At 43.9% G+C, this 25,202-nt stretch overlaps 1 protein-coding gene and 1 pseudogene across 2 annotated transcripts in view; one reads left to right on the top strand and one right to left on the bottom strand.

The window, feature by feature from the left end:
• LOC126175808 (complexin) overlaps positions 1-25,202 on the top strand; it is a 747,913-nt gene that overhangs the window by 469,685 nt on the left and 253,026 nt on the right. The gene's annotated exons all lie outside the window — the stretch shown is intronic.
• LOC126177469 (5S ribosomal RNA) lies at positions 7,953-8,070 on the bottom strand (annotated as a pseudogene).

Genomic DNA, 25,202 nt, shown 5'->3' with positions numbered 1-25,202 from the left:
CGTGAGAAATATGTTATTCATGTATTTCTTTCACAAGCTGTAACCTCTACCACGTTGTGCCACGTGTTAATGTTAGTAATTTTAAAACATGTAATTATTTGTAACTTATGTAATCAGTATTACAGGTTTATGACATAGCGATATTGTAATGGCCTTTTAAAAATAATTTAATTTCTTGACCGAAACACAATCGAAAACCTTTGATTCTACCCCTCAGAAAATTACATTTTATCTCCCATGGGTTAATTACCTCCAGGCTAGGAACCACTGCTCTAGACGGCAGGGTCCCGGTTTCGGTTCCAGCCTGATCGGAGATTTTCTTCGCTCAGGTTGTTGTGTTTCCTTAATCAATTCATATATTTATCGTTGCGCAATTCGCTCAAGTGGCGTCAAATAGAAAGACTTGCAACACAGAACCGAACAACACCAGATGGTGTCCCTGTGCCATAATGCCACACGTAGGACCCGTGAAAAAGAGTGGATGTATAGGTATGGACAAAGAAATATGAACAACCGCCTAATACGGTGTACAATCACCCAAGCCCACAGCAGTCTGAGTATTACTTGGAACTCATATGTATATAACAAGGGAAAAGTAACCTAATTACAAGTTTAGTGGTGAAAATCTTGAGCACATGGCGTCGTGTAAGTACATGCAGTGTTTTCATACATTTTGTGACGCCTTGTTTCTAACATAATTAAAGGATTGAATCCGAACGCTAAATTCCTTATAATTTGAGTTTTTATAATCTGTCTTGGGTGAATCACGGCTATCAAGGGACTAAAGTATAGATTCCCTGGAAAAAAAAATAATTTACCATTATAAAAATCATAACTGCAACTCTCTGTTTCGCATCTGATTGCTTCCACTAATGTTCCGCCGCTCTGGGTGCCAATAACCCCCAAAGAGTACTAAATGGCAAAGCAAAGGATATGTGATGGTCCCAGCTTCATGCAACAACGAAGAAAAAACTGCACATTGTACAGTGGTTTGAAAATAAGTAACCACACTGTCATACGTGTTCACTCAGTAAAATAAATGACTGATCCAGAATGAGATTTTCACTCTGCAGTGGAGTGTGCGCTGATATGAAACTTCATGGCAGATTAAAACTGTGTGCCCGACCGAGACTCGAACGCGGGACCTTTGCCTTTCGCGGGCAAGTGCTCTACCATTTTTTTTTTTTTTTTTTTTTTTTTTTTTTTTTTTTTTTTTTTTTTTTTTTTTTACCATCTGAGCTACCGAAGCACGACTCACGCCCGGTCCTCACAGCTTTACTTCCGCCAGTATCTCGTCTCCTACCTTCCAAACTTTACAGAAGCTCTCCTGCGAAATGAAAACTGATCGTATTAGTACGATGTACCCCTCGCCTTGTAGTGTGCATTACTTTGTGAAATATGCGCTGACGGACAACCAATAGCAACACCAAGAAGGAGTAGTGCGAGATAAAATAAAGGTGGTAGACGTGTTTCTACATCTGAAAGATGATGTCTATTCAAATTTCGCAGGAGAGCTTCTGTAAAGTTTGGAAGGTAGGAGACGAGATACTGCCGGAAGTAAAGCTGTGAGGACCGGGCGTGAGTCGTGCTTCGGTAGCTCAGATGGTAGAGCACTTGCCCGCGAAAGGCAAAGGTCCCGAGTTCGAGTCTCGCTCACGCACACAGTTTTAATCTGCCAGGAAGTTTCGTTAAATGACTGATCACTTAACAAAAAATGTGAATATACCTGTTTTCTGTGAATAATAATAGACGCATTGCGCCTCTTAACCTTAAATTACGAAGAGTTTTTAAAAAATAATGAAAGATAACTGCAATAGCTCTGGCGCAAGTATGTGTCTGTTAATTCAGAATGTATACAAATCAATGACAAGCCCCAATAATGTCATCACTTTCTTGGTTCTGCACGACAACCGTGAGTTGTTGATTTCGTATGGCTAGGTCCAGTGTCCCATGCCTCCACCGAATACATAATCAGTTCTCTGGATACTGGATTCCCTGGAACTCGAAGCTGCGTAGCGCTTTGGAAGATCTTCGCCGATTAGATGCAACAACTATTTTTCCAAAAATGTTTAACAATAGGATTTTTCCCCGCCTATCGCACTTGTGCTACCAAACAGCAACTGACCGAAATTAATATTTTCCTAGATTACGTATGCAATTAACATTTATGCAAGTGGACCGTTCTTTTTTGTTTTTTTTCCATCAGTCTACTGACTGGTTTGATGCGGCCCGCCACGAATTCCTTTCCTGTGCTAACCTCTTCATCTCAGAGTAGCACTTGCAACCTACGTCCTCAATTATTTGCTTGACGTATTCCAATCTCTGTCTTCCTCTACAGTTTTTGCCCTCTACAGCTCCCTCTAGTACCATGGAAGTCATTCCCTCATGTCTTAGCAGATGTCCTATCATCCTGTCCCTTCTCCTTATCAGTGTTTTCCACATATTCCTTTCCTCTCCGATTCTGCGTAGAACCTCCTCATTCCTTACCTTATCAGTCCACCTAATTTTCAACATTCGTCTATAGCACCACATCTCAATTGTCTCGGTGAATATTTGAGGAATTGAACACAGTAGGTCATCCTAGCAAGCAAATGCTCCAAACAAGCGAAAGTAACTACGAGTGTGTCAAAACGAAGCGTAATCCGATCTCTAATGGCCGCGAGGGATTAGCCGAGCGGTCTAGGGCGCTGCAGTCATGGACTGTGCGGCTGATCCCGGCGGAGGTTCGAGTCCTCCATCGGGCATGGGTGTGTGTGTTTGTCCTTAGGATAATTTAGATTAAGTAGTGTGCAAGCTTAGGGACTGATGGCCTTAGCAGTTAAGTCCCACAAGATTTCACATGCATTTGAACATTTTTTTATCTCTAATGTTTTCAATGCATATAAACCATTTACCAGATACGATCAGCAACGCTTTGTCTACGGGCCAGTATCGCCGTGGGGGGTCACAAGGAAAAGCGGAAATACCTGGACAAAATTTCCGCCTGGTGTATCGAATGGGAGTTCTGTTTAAAGATGGATGTACTTCAGACACCGCGTATAACAACGGAAAAGTATCCGATTACATAGTGGTGAGCATCTCGAGCATGACGCATCGTTTAACTATTTAGGGGTAATAATACAGAGCAGCACGTAATGGAAAATTCACGGAAAATCAGGGAAGAAAAATTGGAAGGCCTCTGGGAAAGTGCAACTCTTCTGCAACGGAAGTCGCATCCAGGACGTTAGCGTAATGATGTTGCCGTCACCGCATATCTCGCGTAGGCATCACATTAGTAAGAGAAAGGAGGATAAAACGCGTGCAGAGTCATCGCGACAGCCATTTTTCACTCGTTAAGAACACGAATGGAATAGAAATGAAAACTGATCGTATTAGTACTATGTACCCTTCGCCTTGAAGTGTGCATTGCTTTGTGAAATATCCGCTGACGGACAACAAATAACAACACCAAGACGGAGTAGTGCGAGATAAAGATGGTAGACGTGTTTCTACATCTGAAAGATGATGTCTATTCAAATTTCGCACCAGTCGCCTAAGAGAGGCACTAGTAGCGCCAAAATGAGGATGCAGATCATATTTACTTTAAATACACGCTGTAACGGTCGTGAGCGTTAGTTACCTTAGAGACTGGACGGTGTGAGTTAACGTTAGCCAAGAATGACTTTAAGGCGGCACAGACGACATTACCAACTCCTCATTGAATTTGAACGAGGCCACGTAATAGTGTTATGAGAAGCTGAATGTTCCTTCTACGATATTGCAGAAGACTTGGCAGTAAAGTAGCCATTATATATGATTGCTGGCAGCGGTGTTCACGAGAATGCACGATCGCAAGAACACTGAGCTCCGGACTGCACGTGGTAATGAAGAGAGGGAAGACCATTGTGTTCGGTTTATGACCTTTTGTACTGCATCTGCAGCAGTAATTTGAGCAGCTGTTAGTACCACAGTGGCACAACGAACTGTCACACTACTGGCCATTAAAATTGCTACACCACAAAGATGACGTGCTACAGACGCGAACTTTAACCGACAGCAAGAAGATGCTGTGATATGCTAATGATTAGCTTTTCAGAGCATTCACACAAGGTTGGCGCCGGTGGCGACACCTACAACGTGCTCACATGAGGAATGTTTCCAACCGATTTCTCATACGCAAACAGCGGTTGACCGGCGTTGCCTGGTGAAACGTTGTTGTGATGCCTCGTGTAAGGAAGAGAAACACGTACCATAACGTTTCCGACTTTGATAAAGGTCGTATTGTAGCCTATCGCGATTGCGGTTCATCGTACCGCGACATTGCTGCTCGCTTTGGACGAGATCCAATGACTGTTAGCAGAATATCGAATCGGTGGGTTCAGGACGGTAATACGGAACGCCGTGCAGGATCCCAACGGCCTCGTATCAATAGCAGTCGAGATAACAGGCATCTTATCCGCGTCGCTGTAACGGATTGTGCAGCCACGTCTCGATCTCTGAGTCAACAGATGGGGATGTTTGCAAGACAACAACCATATGTACGAACAGTCCGACGACGTTTGCAGCTGCATCGACTATCGGAGACCATGGCTGCGGTTAACCTTGAAGCCGGGATAGGAGTGCCGGCGATGGTGTACTCAACGACGAACCTGGGTGCACGAATGGCAAAACGTCATTTTTTCGGATGAATCCAGGTTCTGTTTACGGCAACATGATGGACGCATCCGTGTTTGGCGACATCGCGGCGAACGCACATTGGAAGCGTGTATTTGTCGTCGTGATACGGGCGTATCACCCGGCGTGATGCTATGGGGTGCCATCGGTTACACGTCTCGGTCACCACTTGTTCGCATTGACTTTGAACAGTGGACGTTACATTTCAGATGTGTTACGACCCGTGGCTCTACCCTTCATTCGATTCCTGCAAAACCCTACATTTCAGCAGGATAATGCACGACCACATGTTGCAGGTCCTATAGGAACCTTTCTGGATACAGAAAATGTTCGACTGCTGCCCTGGCCAGAACATTCTCCAGATTTCTCACCAACTGAAAACGTCTGGTCAGTGGTGGCCGAGAAACTGGCTCGTCATAATACGCCAGTCACTACTCTTATGAACTGTGGTATCGTGTTGAAGCTGCATGGGTATCTATCTGTACCTGTACACGCCATCCAAGCTCTAAGCTTGTTGACACCAGTGCCTACCAATTTAAATTACACTCCTGGAAATGGAAAAAAGAACACATTGACACCGGTGTGTCAGACCCACCATACTTGCTCCGGACACTGCGAGAGGGCTGCACAAGCAATGATCACACGCACGGCACAGCGGACACACCAGGAACCGCGGTGTTGGCCGTCGAATGGCGCTAGCTGCGCAGCATTTGTGCACCGCCGCCGTCAGTGTCAGCCAATTTGCCGTGGCATACGGAGGTCCATCGCAGTCTTTAACACTGGTAGCATGCCGCGACAGCGTGGACGTGCACCGTATGTGCAGTTGACGGACTTTGAGCGAGGGCGTATTGTGGGCATGCGGGAGGCCGGGTGGACGTACCGCCGAATTGCTCAACACGTGGGGCGTGAGGTCTCCACAGTACATCGATGTTGTCGCCAGTGGTCGGCGGAAGGTGCACGTGCCCGTCGACCTGGGACCGGAGCGCAGCGACGCACGGATGCACGCCAAGACCGTAGGATCCTACGCAGTGCCGTAGGGGACCGCACCGCCACTTCCCAGCAAATTAGGGACACTGTTGCTCCTGGGGTATCGGCGAGGACCATTCGCAACCGTCTCCATGAAGCTGGGCTACGGTCCCGCACACCGTTAGGCCGTCTTCCGCTCACGCCCCAACATCGTGCAGCCCGCCTCCAGTGGTGTCGCGACAGGCGTGAATGGAGGGACGAATGGAGACGTGTCGTCGTCAGCGATGAGAGTCGCTTCTGCTTTGGTGCCAATGATGGTCGTATGCGTGTTTGGCGCCGTGCAGGTGAGCGCCACAATCAGGACTGCATACGACCGACGCACACAGGGCCAACACCCGGCATCATGGTGTGGGGAGCGATCTCCTACACTGGCCGTACACCACTGGTGATCGTCGAGGGGACACTGAATAGTGCACGGTACATCCAAACCGTCATCGAACCCATCGTTCTACCATTCCTAGACCGGCAAGGGAACTTGCTGTTCCAACAGGACAATGCACGTCCGCATGTATCCCGTGCCACCCAACGTGCTCTAGAAGGTGTAAGTCAACTACCCTGGCCAGCAAGATCTCCGGATCTGTCCCCCATTGAGCATGCTTGGGACTGGATGAAGCGTCGTCTCACGCGGTCTGCACGTCCAGCACGAACGCTGGTCCAACTGAGGCGCCAGGTGGAAATGGCATGGCAAGCCGTTCCACAGGACTACATCCAGCATCTCTACGATCGTCTCCATGGGAGAATAGCAGCCTGCATTGCTGCGAAAGGTGGATATACACTGTACTAGTGCCGACATTGTGCATGCTCTGTTGCCTGTGTCTATGTGCGTGTGGTTCTGTCAGTGTGATCATGTGATGTATCTGACCCCAGGAATGTGTCAATAAAGTTTCCCCTTCCTGGGACAATGAATTCACGGTGTTCTTATTTCAATTTCCAGGAGTGTATATATCACAGCACTGAGGATGGTCACTAAGTGACCGAAAATCGATTTTGCGGTTAATAAAACAAAAAAATACGACCAATGCTGTCTCTCCTTCCAGGTATATCCATTATCTGGTCGTGGTGCACAGGACACTCCATGGAGTCGCCAATTAAGCTCTGTTTGACTCAGTGCCCAGCCGTATCAAGGGCGTTATTACGGCCAGTGGTGGTTGTTCTGGATACCGATTTCTCTGGATCTATGCGCCCAAATTGCGTGAAAATGTAATCACATGTCAGTTCTAGTATAATATATTTGTCCAATGAATACCAGTTTATCATCTGCATTTCTTCTTCGTGTATAAATTTTAATGGGCAGTAGTGTACAAAACGGTTACTTCAAGGACAGCACCAGAGGGTCTGTAGCTTGCGTTCCGCTGACTCCAATACACCGCTATTTGCGACTTCAGTGTTGTCAATCGAGAGCTCATTGGAGGGCAGGTTGGAGGTCTGCTGTGTCTTCTAATGAAAGCTGGTTCTATCTCGCTGCCAGTGACCAACCTGTCTGCGTGCTAGACACACTGGTCCTACACCTACGGTTATGGATTCGGCTGCGATTTCGTATCACAGGAGAAGCACTCTCGTGGTTATCCCACGCATCTCGGCTCCACATTTGTACGTCAGTCTGGTGATTCGACCTGCCTTTAATGAACTGGGTTCCAGGAGGTGTCTTCCAATAGGATACCGCTCGTCCACATCCTCTGTTGTAGCCCATCATGGTTGTAGAGTGTCGACATGTCGTTTGGCGTGCTTGCTCACCAGCTCTGCCTCCAATCGAGCATATGTGGGACTGTGTCATCGGACGACAACTACAGCTGACCGCAAACATCATTCAATGTCCCCGTATTGACCAAGCAAAATGCAACAGGCATGGAACTCCATCCCATAAATTGACACCCGGCAACTGTACAATACAATGCATGCACGTTTGCATTTTTTCATTCAACGTTCTTGCGATTAAACCGGTTATTAACATACCAGAATTTCACATTTACAATTACATACCTCGAGCATACATTAATTCCCGAAATTTCATTACTCTACATTAACTATGTCTTTGTGTTACAATTTTTTCGTCAGTGTATGTAGATGTATAAGCTCTCCGTCGTCAGGCCACGAGTAGTCTACCGGGACCATCGGACCGCCGTGTCATCCTCAGTGGAGGATGCGGATAGGAGGGGCGTGGGTTCAGCACACAACTGTCCCGGTCGTTCTGATGATATTCTTGACCGAAGCCGCTACTGTTCGGTCGAGTAGCTCCTCAATTAGCATCACGACGCTGAGTGCACCCCGAAAAATGGCAACAGCGCATGGCGGTCTGGATGGTCACCCATCCAAGTGCCGACCTCGCCCGACAGCGCTTAACTTCGGTGATCTCACGGGAACCGGTGTATCCACTGCGGCAAAGCCGTTGCCATGTAGACGTATAGGTTCAAATAAAAAACTAAAAAAAAACTCCGCCCGAACATGCCCTTTAGGCCCAACTGTATCGACGCCAGCAGTGTCACGCCCAGCCCACAGGCGTCGCTGGATGCCGATATGGAGGGGCATGTGGTCAGCACAGCGCTCTCCCGACCGTTTTGTCAGTTTACGAGACCGACGGGTATAAATCGCAAATTCAAATCGACTGAACTTTGATCTATTCTTGGTGAAAAAACTGTTTAATTTCTTGCGGACATTATTGTTTCTCCATTCCATTCACCACAACCCATTGGTAAAATTAAAATGCGAAAATTGTGGAAGGTGAGTGAGTGTTTTAATCATCAAACCAATCTTTGCATATCCAGTCGTGTGAGTGAGAGGACTGTCATCTTGGAATTTTCAAGCCCTCTTAGGAGCATTCTGTACACCATCGAACAAGAACAATTGGCTTCAATTATTCCAGTCATTTTAAATGATGGATTTCCTTTGGCAATCGAACTCTTTAACAGCAACAATATAAATTTCCAAACAACTACAGGAAGTCAACAATTTTTCGCAGTTGACAGTCGGTATTTTATATTATTACTTTACCATAGGTTTATCCGAAGGTAAATACTCCATTCGGTAGGAAAACGAGTGAAACTTGACTCTATGGGTCGCATTACTTATGTGAATATATTATTCTCCTTGAACCCTGAAATTTATTCTCTATCTATAGGTTTGGCCATAACACGTCAAGTTAATAATGTTTCGTTCATGCAGTTACTGTCACCACTGTTCATTGAAGCAGCATTTTTCACATACCCAGCAACCACACACGTGGCGACAGATTATTTGTTAGATTTAAAATTCTGCTGGTATCTACTGACATCTTGCATCTGTTATTCACTGCAATTTCTTTTCCGTAATTCTATTTCAAATGAGAGCTTTTTCGACTATTATATCCTCGTTCATATTCACGTGTATCTGAATGAGTATAGCTAAGTTATGGTACGAAAAACGACACCACATTTTTTAAATTGCAGATGAACTTACAGATCCATCTTGCTCTGTTATCTACAATAAAGTAAATCGCAAATTCTTAGCTACTGTTGGGAAACTTCTGCAGATGAATTTAAAACATCATAGAAAGAAAAATACAGTTGATAATATCCACCCTCGAGTACTAGTTCAGTCTCTTGATACTGGCACGATCTTCTGGCACTTACAGTGATTTTCAAATCAGGCGAAGCCCTATGCGTGTGAAAAAGGCCATGTCGAACGTTTGTCAGACTTATGTGTTAAGATGTTTATGTCAAGTTTCTCGGTTTTTCTAAGAACGAGAGCCCAGATTTCGAAACATTTTTGTTTGTTGGATTTCCTTTGTATGTAATTATCCTCCTGCTCTTCAAAATTTTCGCCATATATTTCATTGTGCCTCACGACTTGCACTATTACTAATACTATCTTTGATTTATGAAGTGATTACGTCGAGAGATGACTTATGGCTATTATAATTTAACTTTAGACTGGGATTGAAATGTAATATGTTGATCAAACGTCAGCACCGACCCATATCGGGTTAAACAGTTGGAAAGGAAGTGTTTGGCCACACGGTACAAAGTGGAGAAGACCCAGTGGGTACCGCAGCTGAGTCTGCAGCGGATCGTAGGCAATCTCAGCCGTGTCTTCCTCCAAAATTCAACAGTATCTCCGCCGCTCTCTCTCGATTTGTGATGTCACAGGCAATAAAGTCCCAAGAATGCGGTGGCTGCTGCTTGCATACAAGGTGCTCGTTCTGCAGGAGCGAGAAGAAGAGAGCCAAACACGAAGTAGCATTGCACCTGCGGCTAGTTGCATCCGTTCTGTAGAAGCAATCTTTCGCGGATCTGGTGAAATAAAAGAAACAGGACGTTCGGATGTGGAGACTCAAGCGACTGGACACCGTCATGAGACGTGGGAAAGAGGGTTTGAATATGAAAATTCATTATTAATTTAACGTTCAATATGATTTACGTCACTTTTTCCAGTGATCAGAAATCTGTCACAGGTATCTGTTTAGACAACACACAAGATTTATATTATTTTCTTCGTTCGACGTCGATGCTTTCAGCTCATCTGAGAGGAGTCGCGGAGTAAGGTTCAAATGGCTCTGAGCACTATGGGACAACAGCTGAGGTCATCAGTCCCCTAGAACTTAGAACTACTTAAACCTAACTAACCTAAGGACATCACACACATCCATGCCCGAGGCAGGATTCGAACCTGCAACCGTAGCGGTCGCGCGGTTCCAGACTGAAGCGCCTAGAACCACTCGGCCACTCCGGCCGGCGCGGAGTAAGGAAGATTGTTGTTCAAAGTCCCGCCGACTGCGAGGTCAGAACAGGCGCGTCATATCCTCGGACTGGACAAAGAGGAGGAAAGAAATAATGTGAGCTTACGAAGCTATGTATAAGAGGTTGCGGCTATAGGTGCTGCATCTCACGTATTTAATTGTAGATTCATTACTTTGTTTCGCCCTCTGCAGTGCAACGAACTGAGCCACAAGCAAGTTTCTGAAAACCAGTGCATTAACACTCGGCGACTGTAAAGGGTTTCCACCAGACTCCGGCTGAAAGTGATAGTAACCTACATTACTGAGCCTGAACATTATGATCACCTGATTAACAGCTTTTCGATCCAGCTTTGGAATTCAATACACCAGCGACATTGTGAAACTAGGATTCGACAGGTTCTTGATAGTTCCTAGATTTATGTGACTCCAGACATCCGTTCACAGATCGCGCAGTTGCCGGGCTGGTGGCTTGTGGGCACGGAGCCGGCGCTCGACAGCGTTCCGGATATGTTCCATCACTTTCAGATCAGGCGAATTTGGTGGCCAAAGCATAAGCATAAGTTCACTATCAAGCTTCTCAATCCACTGTTGCACGCTCCAGACCTTGTGATGTGGACAGTTATCCTCTTGGAAGATGTCACCGGCATCGTGGAAGTATCAAGCAGGAAGGGAGGGATCCACATGGTGCGCAATAATGCTTAAGTGGTCCATGGCTGTAACTGTGCCTTGATTACTACCACAGCTCCCAAGGAAGCCTAAGTTAATATCCCTCATAACTTATCACTGTCCCCAGCGGAGCGCGACCCTGTCGCGGCGCATGTTTCGAGCAGTCGTTCACCTGGATGATGGCCCATCTAGACACGACCATCTTGCAAGGAACGTGATTCATCCGACCATACGAAACGTTTACATTGATCCACGGTCCAATTATGATTCCGTACCCACTGAAGTCGTAACTGACGTTGTGGTTGGGTCAACGTGGAAACACGTAGTGGTCGCCTAGCGTCGAGCTCCTTGGTCAACACTGTACGCTGAACAGTGTGCTCCAAAACACTTGCGCCTGCACCAGTAATGTACTCTGTCCCCACATCTGTCACACCTCACCGCCTGTTCTCTTTTACGAAGCGAGCAGGTCTCCGACTTTACGTTCTGTGATGTGGCGTGAAGGTCCAGTACCTTACCGCCTACTCCTGGATTCACCCCCCTTCAACCATTTTCCATAGATCCATAGGTGTTGGCGACCGTAGAACGTAAACACTGGGTCATCTTCACCATTTCCGAGATGCTCGTTCCCAGGTGGTGGGCAATAACAATCTGCATCTAGTCATAGTCACTTTTCCGTAATTCCTTCACGAAAGAGGACGAAGTAAATATTCCAGAATTCGAAACTAGAACAGCTGTTTGCATGAGTGACATAAAAATAGATATCTTAGGTGTTGCGAAATACTGAAATCACTTAAGAAAGGCAAGTCTTCCGGTCCAGGTGGTATACCAAACACGACCCTCTCAAAGTATGCAGACACAATAGCGCCTTTCTTAGCAATCGTATACAACCGCTCACTTGACGAAAGGTCTGTTCCTAAAGACTGGAAAGTAGCACAGGTCACACCAATGTTCAAGAAAGGAAATAGGAGTAACTCAATGAATTACGGACACATATCATCGACCTCAATTTTCATTAGGATTTTGGAGCATATATTGTACTCGAACATCATGAATCACCTTGAAGAAAATGACTTATTGATACATAACCAACACGGATTCAGCAAATATCGTTCTTCTGCAACGCAGCTAGCTCTTTATTCCCATGAAGTAATTAGTGCTGTCGACAAGGGATCTCAGATCGATTCCATATTCCTAGATTTCCAGAGGGCTTTTGATACCGTTCGTCACAAGCGACTATTAATCAAATTGTGTGCATATAGAGTATCGTCTCAGTTGTGCGACTGGATTCGTGATTTACTCTCAGAGAGGACACAGTTCGTAGTGATAGACGGTAAATCATCGAGTAGAACAGAAGTGATATCTGGCGTTCCGCAAGGTAGTATCATAGGCCCTCTGCTGTTCCTGATTTACATAAATGATCTAGGTGATAATCTGAGCAGCCCCCTTAGATTGTTTGCAGATGACGCTGTAATTTACCGAGTAGTAAAATCATCAGGCGATCAATTCCAATTACAAAATGATCTGGAGAGAATTTATGTATGATGCGAAAAGTGGCAATTGGCACTAAACAAAGAAGAAAGTGCAAGGCCATCCGCATGGGTACTAAAAGAAATCCTATAAATTTTGGGTATACGATAAAATCGCACAAATCTAAGGGCTGTCAGTTCGACTGAATGCCTAGGAATTACAATTACGAGCAACTTATATTGGAAAGACCACATGGATAATATTGTGGGGAAGGCGAAACAAAGACTGTACTTTGTTGGCAGAACACTTAGAAGATGCGAAAAACCCACTAAAGAGACAGCCTACATTATACTTGTCCGTCCTCTGCAGGAATATTGCTGCGCGGTGTGAGATCCTTACCAGGTAGGATTGACGGAGGACATTGAAAAAGTGTAAAGAAGGGCAGCTCGTTTCGTGTTATCGCGAAATAGGGGTGAGAGTGTTACTGATATGATACGCGAGTTGGGGTTACCGTCACTGAAACAAAGGCGGTTTTCTTTGCTGCGAGACCTATTTACGAAATTTCAATTACCAACTTACTCTTCCGAATGCAAAAATATTTTGTTAACACCTACCTACGTAGGGAGATGATGTGTTGGCAGATGTGCCAACACCTTGTAGTTAGAGGAGGCCGAAATGCACGCTATAATCTAACGCAGACTGGCGTGAGGTCTGGAACAGGATACGTAATGAATGCTATAAAGAAAAGTACGTAGCTGCTGGAATACTTAACTTTAATCCATCATTTGTATACAACATTCTTGATGATACAAGTGAGACTCTCTGTAGAAATGGTTAATGGCGCCTTGCTAGGTCGTAGCCATGGACTTAGCTGAAGGCTATTCTAACTGTCTCTCGGCAAATGAGAGAAAGGCTTCGACAGTGTAGTCGCTAGCAAAGTCGTCGCACAACTGGGCCGAGTGCTAGTACGTCTCTCTAGACCTGCCGTGTGGTGGCGCTCGGTCTTCAATTACTGACAGTGGCGACACGCGGGTCCGACATGTACTAATGGACCGCGGCCGATTTAAAGCTACCACCTAGCAAGTGTGGTGTCTGGCGGTGACACCACAGGAGAAATGATCATCATAATAAAATAAGAGAAATGAGAGCTCGAACGGAAAGATTTAGATGTTCCTTTTTCCCACGCGCCAATCGAGAGTGGAATGGTAGAGAAGTACTTGTAGTATGAAAATGGTTCGATGAACCCTCTGCCAGGCACTTAAGTGTGAATTGCAGAGTAACCATGTAGAAGTAGATGTAGATGTTGTCAGTCCATTTCCCCATTTGTGGCCCGTATAACCCCTAGAATGATTCCCCATTCGTCTCTGCTACGGTCACACACAGGCTGGTTATAATTAAACTTTCGCTGCTTAAGAGCGGCCCGTTGGAAAACGAGTAATCTTAGGACAATGAAACTTTGTGGAAACATTTGTAAGGAAATGCGAAAGAGAAATAACGAATGAACCACTGAAAGAAACACATTTTAGTTGCCACATAAGAGGCTTCAAATCTATTGATCTGTGTGGTAACATGGTTTGGAACAATCGGCCAATGATCCTTTTTTCTCCAAATATGTACCGAGTATGCTCACGAGCAGCGTGAGGTGCAGCTCCGTCGTGTATCGCAATCGAGTCCAAAGCACTTATCTTCCGTAGAGCAGTGGTCACATGTTGGCGAAGCAGATCAATCACAGTAATGTGTGCCGTTGACGCTGCAGATCCATCACAGTAACGTGCCATTGATGCTGCATATCATTGGCTCTTGAAGTCCGAGTTCCCCAAAGAAACATGGACCAATCATTAACTCCGCCATTACGCAGCACCACACACTGACGCGTTCACTGTACAGCGGAAGTTCATGAACGTTCGTTGGCGGTGACGATCTACACTGTGAGTGTTAACAGCCACAGTGAGCGTAAAATGTGCTTCATCACTCCACAACATTTTTGAAAACCACATGTCGTCAACTTAAACCCTTGCAAAAAATGCAAGAGCAAAATCCACTCAAATTACTGCGATACGCGGCGTAAGTTGGTGAGTAAGGTGAAGTTTATACGCATACCATTTCACAATTGTTCGCAGCGCTTTTCGAATGGTGGATCATGGAGTGGTCAGTTGTCGTGACATGTGCACTGCATGAAGATGGCACAAGGTCGCCAACATCCTCAACCATAGCAACAGTAACTTCAAAACTTTGTGGCGCAGCTGGCCGAAGGTCTCTCCAGGAGCAACAGAACATCCTCTATGAAATTTAACAGGTACAGAAAATGTAAGGAGTGGTGGAGTTACTGCTTTCATTGTATTAGAACTTCTGTAGAAGACCTCTTCGGAGATTAAGATTACGTAACAGTAGTGAGAGGACATTCTCCACCCCATTACTTACATGACAGATATTTTTGTAGTAACCCCAATGGGTGTCGTAATATCTCTCGCCAGATTGTGTAACTGACTCTTACTTGCGCCACAATAAAAGTGACACGAAAGCGCCACCAATCCACTCACTCAAAAAGTGTGATACAAGGTCTTCTGATATCAAGTTTATTCCCAAATTAATACTAGGATGACTGTGACTATTACTTTAATATGAAAAAAAGTAATTCAGCGTTAGTCACAGAATTTTTCCTTCAACCCCAACGCGATTCTATGTTTAACCATAATTATCGGGTGCAAGACAGCTTTTACATAATTGTTCCTGGTGCCAAGCATTGATGATATCCTGCGGTAGGCATTGATGATTACTGCGGTAGCATGCGAGATGACCGAGACGTTGGTTTGCGACCTGAAAGTGCAAGAAGAACAGTGCATGTCCTGCATTCTGAGGCGGAAAATCGCATATGCTTTTCACTGTACATCAATCACAAAATTTTGTGGTTCCGTCGCAAAGAAGTAACAACGCTTTGCGCAGTATAGTGGCGAGTGACATCTTATCTAGTTTAACGCGTAAAAAAGTGTTATCCTGCTCGCCACAGCCACACACATGAATGACACAGAATGCCCATCTGCAAAAATAAATAAAGAGATAAAACGAAAACAAAAGAAGAACCAGCAAATTATATTCGAGACAAGAAAAGAAATTAATTTATTACTCACTGAAGTGACAACTTAAAATATTTGGAGACTTGTAATTTAGTCCGTTGATTGTATTGGATTAAGGAAATTGTAAAACTGAGAGCTTTGTTCATTATAACTATTACTGGTAGTCAAAAGACCATCGTACTATACTATAAATTAAAGGGTGGAGGGAGGAGAAACGAAAGCAAAGTGACTGATGCATTTATATAATCCTCCCCCTTATTGTTTGAGTGTGTTCGCTAGACAATACAATATACGAATCAGTTTTCCAGAACTCTTGTTACTAACTTGTTTCACAGACATATTTGAACTTAGCAATACAGCGCAGGGAAAGTCATGGAAACTAAGAACGTTAATCATATATAAATTAATCAATTACTTCTGTATACAAAAAAGTATTTACAAATGTCATGACGGACAGTTAACAGTTTTTCAGGCATATATTATATTTCTGTTATACAATTACAGGTGCTTCATATGTGACATACAAACATTTACTTATGTATGAATGAGATCCGACTAACAAAAACTAATAAAATGCGAATTTTCACTTTACTGCCACTTCTCCTTTTTTACAAACACTGTTCAGATTACACACAGAAACAAGAATTTGGTGGATGTTATCTTATTTATTAATGCACTGCCAGCGGAACGTCAGAGCTGTGCTTCCGACGTGCAACGGAATCTGATATCTCAAAAATACCACAAATTCTGCAAATCCAGAATTGAATCTCCATGTGATATGCAAAACCGTGCCTGCAACACTCTCTGCTCTCGTGCGCTTCCTGCAGTTGTTTTATTCATTTCGGTTTAATCTCACTTGTTATAAGAGTGTACTGTGGCCCACAGTTCTAGTCATACAAAATTCACCAGCGTGCTCTATATGGATTAAACCGAGCGAGGGGAGCGGCGCTTAAGGCACAGAATAAATATTCGAGAGGAGCAGAGTTCAAATCCCGAATTCAGTTTTCCCAAATCACTTGGATGATAGCTCACAAAAGAACATGGTGATTTCGCTTCCTAGTCCAATTCCGATCTTGTGCACCGACTCTCCCAATTTATGTAGACTAAAACTGATGTATTTCTGGAAACTGGTAGTGAAGAGTCTTTTAAAGGCTCCTTGCAACAAGAAAATGTTAACGAAATTTAGAGGTGCATCGTTCTATCAGCAAAACGAACAAGGCGCTAAATCATACAAGAATTCCCGTTACATCAATGAAACGATCCAAAATTAACGACTTCATAAAATTAAATCTATTACTGATACGTCACTCCAGGTAAATCGATTATAGATAAAGAATATGTTGATACCCTACTGGCCATTAAAATTGATACACCACGAAGATGACGTGCTATAGACGCGAAATTTAACCGACAGGTAGAAGATGCTGTGTTATGCAAATGATTAGCTTTTCAGAGCATTCACACAAGATTGGAACAGGTGCAGACACCTACAACGTGCTGACATGAGGAAAGTTGCTAACCAATTTCTCATACATAAACAGCAGTTGACCGGCGTTGCCTGGTGAAACGATGTTGTGATGCCTCGTGTAAGGAGGAGAAATGCGTAACATCACGTTTCCGACTTAGATAAAGGTGAGATTGTAGCCTATCGAGACTGCGGTTTATCGTATCGCGGATTTGCTGCTCGCGTTGGTCGAGAGAGTGACTGTTAGCAGAATATCGAATCGGTGGGTTCAGGAGGGTAATACGGAACGCCGTGCACGATCCCAACGGCCTCGTATCTCAAGCAGTCGAGATGACAGGCATCTTATCCGCATGGGTATAACGGATAGTGCAGCCACGTCTCGATCCCTGAGTCAACAGATGGGGACGTTTGCAAGACAACAACCATCTGTACGAACAGTTCGACGACGTTTGCAGCAGCATGGACCATCAGCTCAGAGACCCTGGCTGCGGTTACCCTTGACGCTACATTCACACACAGGAGCGCCTGCGATGGTGTACTCAACGACGAACCTGGGTGCACGAATGGCAATTTTTCGGACGAATACAGGTTCTGTTTACAGCATCATGATGGTCGCATCCGTGTTTGGCGACATCGCGGTGAACGCACATTGGAAGCGTGTATTCGTCATCGCCATACTGGCGTATCACACGGCGTTATGGTATGGGGTGCCATTGGTTACACGTCTCGGCCACCTCTTGTTCGCATTGATGGCGCTTTGAACAGTGGACGTTACACTTCAGATGTGTTACGTCCCGTGGGTCTAACCTTCATTCGATCCCTTCGAAACCCTACATTTCAGCATCATAATGCACGACCGCATGTTGCAGGTTCCTGTACGGACCTTTCTGGATACAGAAAATGTTCGACGGCCGCCCTGGCCAGCACATTCTCCAGATCTCTCACCAATTGAAAACGTCTGGTCAATGTTGGCCTAGCAACTGGCTCGTCATAATACGCCAGTGAGTATACTTGATGAACTGTGGTATCGTGTTGAAGCTGCATGGGCAGCTGTACCTGTACACGCCATCCAAGCTCTGTTTGACTCAATGCCCAGGCGTATCAAGGCCGTTATTACGGCCAGAGGTGTTTGTTCTGGGTACAGTTTTCTCAGGATCTATGCACCCAAATTGCGTGAAAATGCAATCACATGTCAGTTCTGATATAATATATTTGTCCAATGAATACCCGTTTATCATCTGCATTTCTTCTTGGTGTAGCTATTTTAGTGGCCAGTAGTGTATTTTATTTCAGTTGTCACTAAGAAATTGCATACATTTATGTGATTTAATGAAGCAGTAACGGGATCTTTGGTTGATTACACTATTAGAACATGAAATAGCTTCTAGAATAAAACCGTATACAAGCATACAGGTGTGATACTTAAGAAAGATATCTCCCGTATTTAGTGATGCTATCTGCTGTAAAGAATTAAACGGCTAATACATTTATCAAAGGAACTATTTTAGGAGCCAAGAACAAGTCTCATCTCCAAATATCTCAATATCAGTCTGAAAGACAATTTATGACATGATGTCAACAGAAGTTGCACTAGCTTCACGTTGTGTGTCGACATGTCTGTTGAAGGTCTATCCTGAACAAGGGACATTATCATCCGAAAACATATTTCAGTGTTCACTGCTTGTGTTCTATACATTTTCAACAGTATCGCACACTCGTTCGTCACCGTTTCCTGCATTTTGTAACAAAATTTGGTACATGCGTTTCTCCATTCAAATGTAAAGCTATCTTCACGCTCACTCTGCAGCACATTGTGTGCGACTGTTTTTCTTGACAAGTATTCCAATGTACAGGCATATGCACGAATTTTTTACGCAGGGCGTCATCCAGGTATGTCCACTCTCCAAACATTTTGGACGCTTCTTATACTGTATTTTATTGCATATCCTCCTGTGTATGCTACGACATGACTTACATACATGGTTTAAAGACATGCGTGATAGATTGTTTGATTCAGTACTTGTTGTAACCACTCTGGAGCTACTATGAAACTTGAGTCTGCTGGAGCTATTAAAACCATTATATTCCGCAGTAAGAAAAGGTCGAGTTGTCATGCAGACAACTGAAATATGTTTACGTGTCTCAGAAAATAACTAACGTGCAACATAGAGCGACTCCTAGCCCCTTAGACATTACTTGTCTGACATCACTTTGGCGCTGGGCAAGAAACGTATTACTCACGGGTAATTTTTCTTATTGAATGCTATACGCAATCGTAAATTCTGTAGTCATTCTTAAGTATTTAAATTGTGATCTCACCAGCTGTTGCAGTAACTGTTGTCGTATCGGGAAAACTTCATTCAAATTTGCTGAACCCGAAAAAGTTAGTGACATGGTTGCTATAATGTTATATTCACGTCAGACCTGTATCACTACCCATTTAAGTTTGTACTACGCTCAATCACCACGATGCCAATATTCCTTTCCAGCAATTTAATATGTGCACATGCTTTCACTCCGTCTCCAATAGATATTCCTTTATGTTACATTGTGTCAGTAGCTTCATTTTTAGCAACCAAATTTCATTGATACATTTACTCCTTTCCTTTTCAAACCCTGTGATTGTTGCACAGAGGTAGGAAAAATTTCTCTGTGTTTTCAGCTGATCGTGTCTTCTGTCAACGAGTTGGTGCTGTTTCTCTCAAGCACAGTAAGCACATTTTATTTGCAGGTAGAAATTTTTGAAGCTTTACTGTCTTAAAGTGCCCAATATGGGCCACTGTCATGCACAGCTATTGATCTGTCTGGGAGATATGAGATACTTCGTTAACGCAAGCTCTAATTGTGACTTGTAATGGTCATTTCAGCTGTTTTCTATAAAGGAATAGTGGACTCTTCTCATACTATATTTTTTTGTCCATTTAATGTTGTTTCATCCTCTTCGCCTCATGTCTGTAAAAGGTACAAACTTTTCGCCCTTAGCCTAATGCTTTTAAAATACATAAAGTGATACAGGATGGGGCAAATAAATGTGGCCCGGACGAATGGATACGACTGGACGTGAATGCAGACTGCGTACGCGCACGTCACGTACTCCCACCAGTTGATCCACACCGGTTCAGACCGTAGTGCAGGCAGTGTCAGCTGTGATATATTTTTAAAAAATAATAAATGAATTAATAATTTATTAATTGAATATTAGTAACTCGATATGAATTGAATTTATTTAAAAATCTCTGCTTCTGCATCGGGCTTCCTCACAATTTTGGTGAAAATGCAGGCAGCTAAAGGACTCCGTGGGCACTGGCGCTTGTCGTAATTACACAAAAATTCACACACTTCCATAAAATAAAAATGCTTTATATTGGTCTTCTATATTGTATAATTCACGCACATTTAAATACACATAGACTGCAATACTTGCTCTACAAATGCACATCCCTCTCTTACGAAAAAAAAAAACATCGACTGTGTTCTACTACTAAAAACAAAAAATGTATATCAAAAGACGAATGAGAAAAAATTAATTTGTTGGTTTGCGCTTTCCTAATTAATGTCTTTGCCGACTTTTTACTTTCAATCGGTATCTTATCCTTGCTTGTTGTTAAATAAATATTAAGTGAGCGGCATCCTGCGGGGTCTTACATTATGTTCCTGTACACAGCGTGAGTGGAGCAGTGCAAAGGGGAAGAAGGTACTCACAGTGGAGCTTCGGGTGTTCGTTGTGGAAAGATACGTGACAACATAGTCGTGGAAACAGTGTGGTCAGTTCTTTTCTGTCCGCCCCCGGTATCTGAGTGGTCAGCGCGACAGAATACCAATCCTAAGGGCTCGGGTTCGATTCCCGCGTAGGTCGGAGATTTTCTCCGCTTGGAGACTGGGTGTTGTGTTCTCCTAATCATCATAATTTCATCCCCATCGACACGCAAGTCACCGAAGTGGCGTCAAATCGAAAGACTTGCACCCGGCGAACGGTCTACCCGACGGGAGGCCCTAGTCGCACGACATTTACATTTAGTTGTTTTCTGAGAAGTTCAGTGGTGTCAAAGCGCCAGTAAAGAGTGCCATGCATCTCTTAGTCAGAAAATGGCGTCAGACGTGATCTGTTCTGAAAAAGTCAAAAAACATTCTGAAACGTGCCCGCACATTAGAAAATGTGGCTACAGTTCACTAGAAAATGATGAGTGTTGATCACTTTTCAACATCTGCTATAGTCAGATTAGTACTGTATTTCCTTTCCTCTGCTGTGTTTCTTTCTCTCCTACAACTCTACTCAGGGCCACTTTTATTTGCTCCACCCTGAACAAAACTACACACCTTAAATATTTTTGTGGTTCTTACAGTTACAGAAGAAATGACTTTCACTGTTGATAAATAAAAAATAAATTGTCAATTTTAATTTTAATAATTAGCAGCCTCAGTTGCACCGTTTACCTAGAATCTACCCAGTTTTAGTCGGGATAACCCAACCTTCTTCAGAATAACAGTATCTACCGTTTGTCCATAGTGGACATCGTCAAGCTAAAACTATAAATCCATAAAGAGGGGATAAATTGAGAAAAAAGATGATGGAGCTTCACTGGTGAAGAACAGGAGGGTAAAAGTTAGTGATTTTATAGGGTTGTTGAAAGTGAATAAAAAAATGTGGTGATGAGGATAAGTGAGGAGGGAAGAGGTCTGGATGATATGAAACTGGCGGGGAGTAGGGGAATGATGTGCGGGCTGGGTCATGGCATGAACTGCAAAGAAAATTCTGAAAGATGGAAAGGAAGGGAGCTCTATTTATAAGCTTTAGAGTAGTTAATAATATTCCACACGAATTTTATTCTCTGAAATGGTATCAGTTGCGATAATATCTTTGGAGGTGTCTTCCTTCGAAAAAACAGAGCGTGCAGACAGTACTTGAGCTGCTACTGAAACACAGACAATACAAGTCTTGCGACCGTGTTAGCCGTGATAATCTGCGGAAAATGTCTGAATGTGGATATACTTATCACCCAAAATCTCTAAAAACACACGCCTTGGAAAAAACACAGGTAGAAGCCAATAAGAAGTAGTTATCAACCAAGGATCTAGACAAGGGTGTGAACTATCGCCTACGCCTTTTAATATTTACATTCACTTAACTTTTCGTAAAAGGAAATGGAAAGTAAACGAAAGAATTAAGGTAGCGAATGATAAGTAACTGAACGTGCTTCTGTCGGCGGATGATCTCGTTATTATCCAAAACAATGAAGATGACATCCGAAGATCAGTATACTAGCTCAGCGAAATACCCAGGGAATATAATTTAAAGGTTTCTAGTAATAAAACAAACATAATGACATTCCGAGAAGAGTACCTAGTCAGATCAAAAATTGTGTTAGATAATTCAATTTTAGGACAAGTCTGTTGAACCTCTTCCTTAGGCTGTGATATAGTTCGTGATTTTGATTCCGATATTGAAATTAAAATACACAAATTTCAAGCTATCTTTGGTACCATTAGCAGAACACTGAGCCAAAAAGAGAAAAAGGAGACCACCACGAAGTTCTACTTCGTGATGGCACCTCCTGTCTTATCCTATGGAAGCGAAATCTGGGTTACCATAAAAAAAGGAAAGAATTCAAACAGCAGACGTGAGGTTCCTGAGGAGGACAGATGGCTCCTCAAGAAGAGAAATGACCTCGAATTAAAATATTAGAACAGAATTAAATATTTTCAACATGAATGAAAAAATTTAAAATCGTTGTGAAAGAGAATATCAGGTCATAGAAATCCTCAGAAGACCCTGAATTGGAATCCTAATGGGAAAACAAGGTGTTGGAAGAAATCGGAAGGGATGAGAACGATTTTGTTGTTAGATGAGAGCAGGCAATAGCCTAATCCTCGATAGGAAGACGGCGTAGACAACCGCCAGTACTGATATTTCAGACAGGCAACAACAGAGGGCCCTGCGACAGGTAAACATAGGGAGGGGTGCGGGGAAGGAGCTGGCGGCTGGCCACGTGCTGCCTCCTCGCTGCTGAGGAATCGCCGTGCGGCATCGCGCTTGATCCCAGCACTTATCACGCCGGGCCGCTATCGCGGCTCTGTCTGCGCCCGCCTACCGGGGCAAAATTCTTCTCCTTCCAGCCTGTCACGCGGTTCTCGGCCGCACTGCCGCCGATAAAGCCGAATGAAAAGTCCCACCTTTGACGCACGTCCGCAAGAGCTATCGCATTCCTCCCTCTCCCCACGTCCAACTCCTTGGCCCGCCCTCCCTCACTCTTAGCTAAGAAACCCTTTCCCTTTCTTCCCGTCCAGACAGCGTAGGTAGAAAGCGTTTCTCCGCAAATCCTTTCCGTGACATGCGCTTTCCTTCTTTCCTCTTTCCCCCTCTTCTCTTTTCGCCGGCACCTCCCTCCTGCTCCGCCCGTGCACCACAGTGAGAGCTTTTACGTGTGTGAGCTGTCTTACAACGATTTAGCGTCCCTCGACGGCTCGGTCATTAGAGACATTACATCTAGCTTATCCTAATGGGGTACCATCAGTTAGCCCTGTCTCTTAGTAAAAGGTACACAACGGCAGTAATGCATGGAAATCCGTAATCTTTCGTCTACACTGAGCCTCGACAATGCCCTCATCTGTTCATCTGTTACCAGCTGTATATCGCCATACCACGTCCAACTGTTTCGCTTTTCGTTGTCGATTCCTGCGCAGGGAGTTTTGCTAAACCATTTTAGGTGATAGAAGTGGCGATTTCTTCAAAACAACTTTTTGTTTTTTTTTCTTTTCTCTTCTTTTCTTTTCAGTGTTCCTACAACCTCTCTCTCTCTCTCTATTCGTTTAGTCGGTTCCGACTCTTCGTGACCCCATGAACCAAATCACGCCACTTTTTCCTGTCTTGCACTTTCTCCCGTAGACCTTCCAGGTTGGAACACATTGCTTCTGTGATGCCATCGATCCATCTCATCCTCTGACGTCCTCTTCTTCTAGTTCCTTCAATCTTCCCCAGCATTAATGTTTTTTTCCAGCGAGGCATGCCTTCGCATTGTGTGTCCAAAGTAGGTCAGCTTTTGTTTTAACATTAGACCTTCCAGGGAGAAATCGGGTTTAATTGGCTCCAATATTGATCTGTTGGTAATCTTTGCAGTCCATGGAACTCTAAGAAGTTTCCTCCAACACCACAAATCGAGGGAGTCAATTCTTCGCCGTTCAGCGTTTCTAATGGTCCAGGTCTCACATCCATACATCACAACTGGAAAGACCATAGCCCTCACAATACGGATCTTTGTTGCTAGTGTTATATCTCTGGACCTTACAATCTTGTCAAGGTTTGACATCGCCTGTCTACCGAGCAACAGGCGTCTCCGGATTTCATGGCTGCAGTCGCCGTCAGCAGAGATCTGGGAACCGAGATAACTGAATGTGGTCACTACCTCCATGGTTTCTCCTGCTATATGCCACGAATTGGTAGGTGTATTTGCCATAATTTTCGTTTTCTTCACATTCAGCATAAGACCGGCCTTTTCACTTTCGTCTTTCACCTTCAGTAAGAGTGTTCTCAATTCTTCTTCACTTTCTGCCAACAGGATCGTATCATCCGCGTACCAGAGGTTGTTTACATTTATTCCAGCTATTTTAATTCCTGTTTCTCCTTCATCTAGCCTCGCATTCCTCATAACATGTTCTGCATACAGATTGAATAAGTACGGTGACAGTATGCAGTCTTGCCGGACCCCTAAATACAGGATACCATAATGGATTTCAGTACAGTGATGTAGGTCATACCTGAAGTAAAGTAAGTACGTATATTTATTCACTTCAAAACCTGTATCTTATGATCTCGTGAACAAAACGGTGTAATAAGCCTCGTTGTTACTACTACAGCTAACCGATGGTAGCACATACTACACTGGCGATAGTAAATAGTCGAGATGCAGTAATTTGATAGACATGCATGTGTGAGGTCCATTGCATTGTTCAACACTAATACTCAACAGTATGAATATAAAGTCACATATCATTCTGCCTTTTGCGATATTAAATCAAACTGTTTAACACTCTGAAATAATCCGTCACTTAACTGCTCTAATATGCTGTTTTAGACAATGTCCAACACAGGAGTTGCTCTATTGTAAATCCAAACCTGAATCATGCACCAAGAACTTAACTGTAC

This window comes from Schistocerca cancellata, chromosome 3 (assembly GCF_023864275.1).
Source record: "Schistocerca cancellata isolate TAMUIC-IGC-003103 chromosome 3, iqSchCanc2.1, whole genome shotgun sequence".
NCBI lineage: Eukaryota > Metazoa > Arthropoda > Insecta > Orthoptera > Acrididae > Schistocerca > Schistocerca cancellata.
This window is presented reverse-complemented; position numbering and strand designations above follow the sequence as displayed.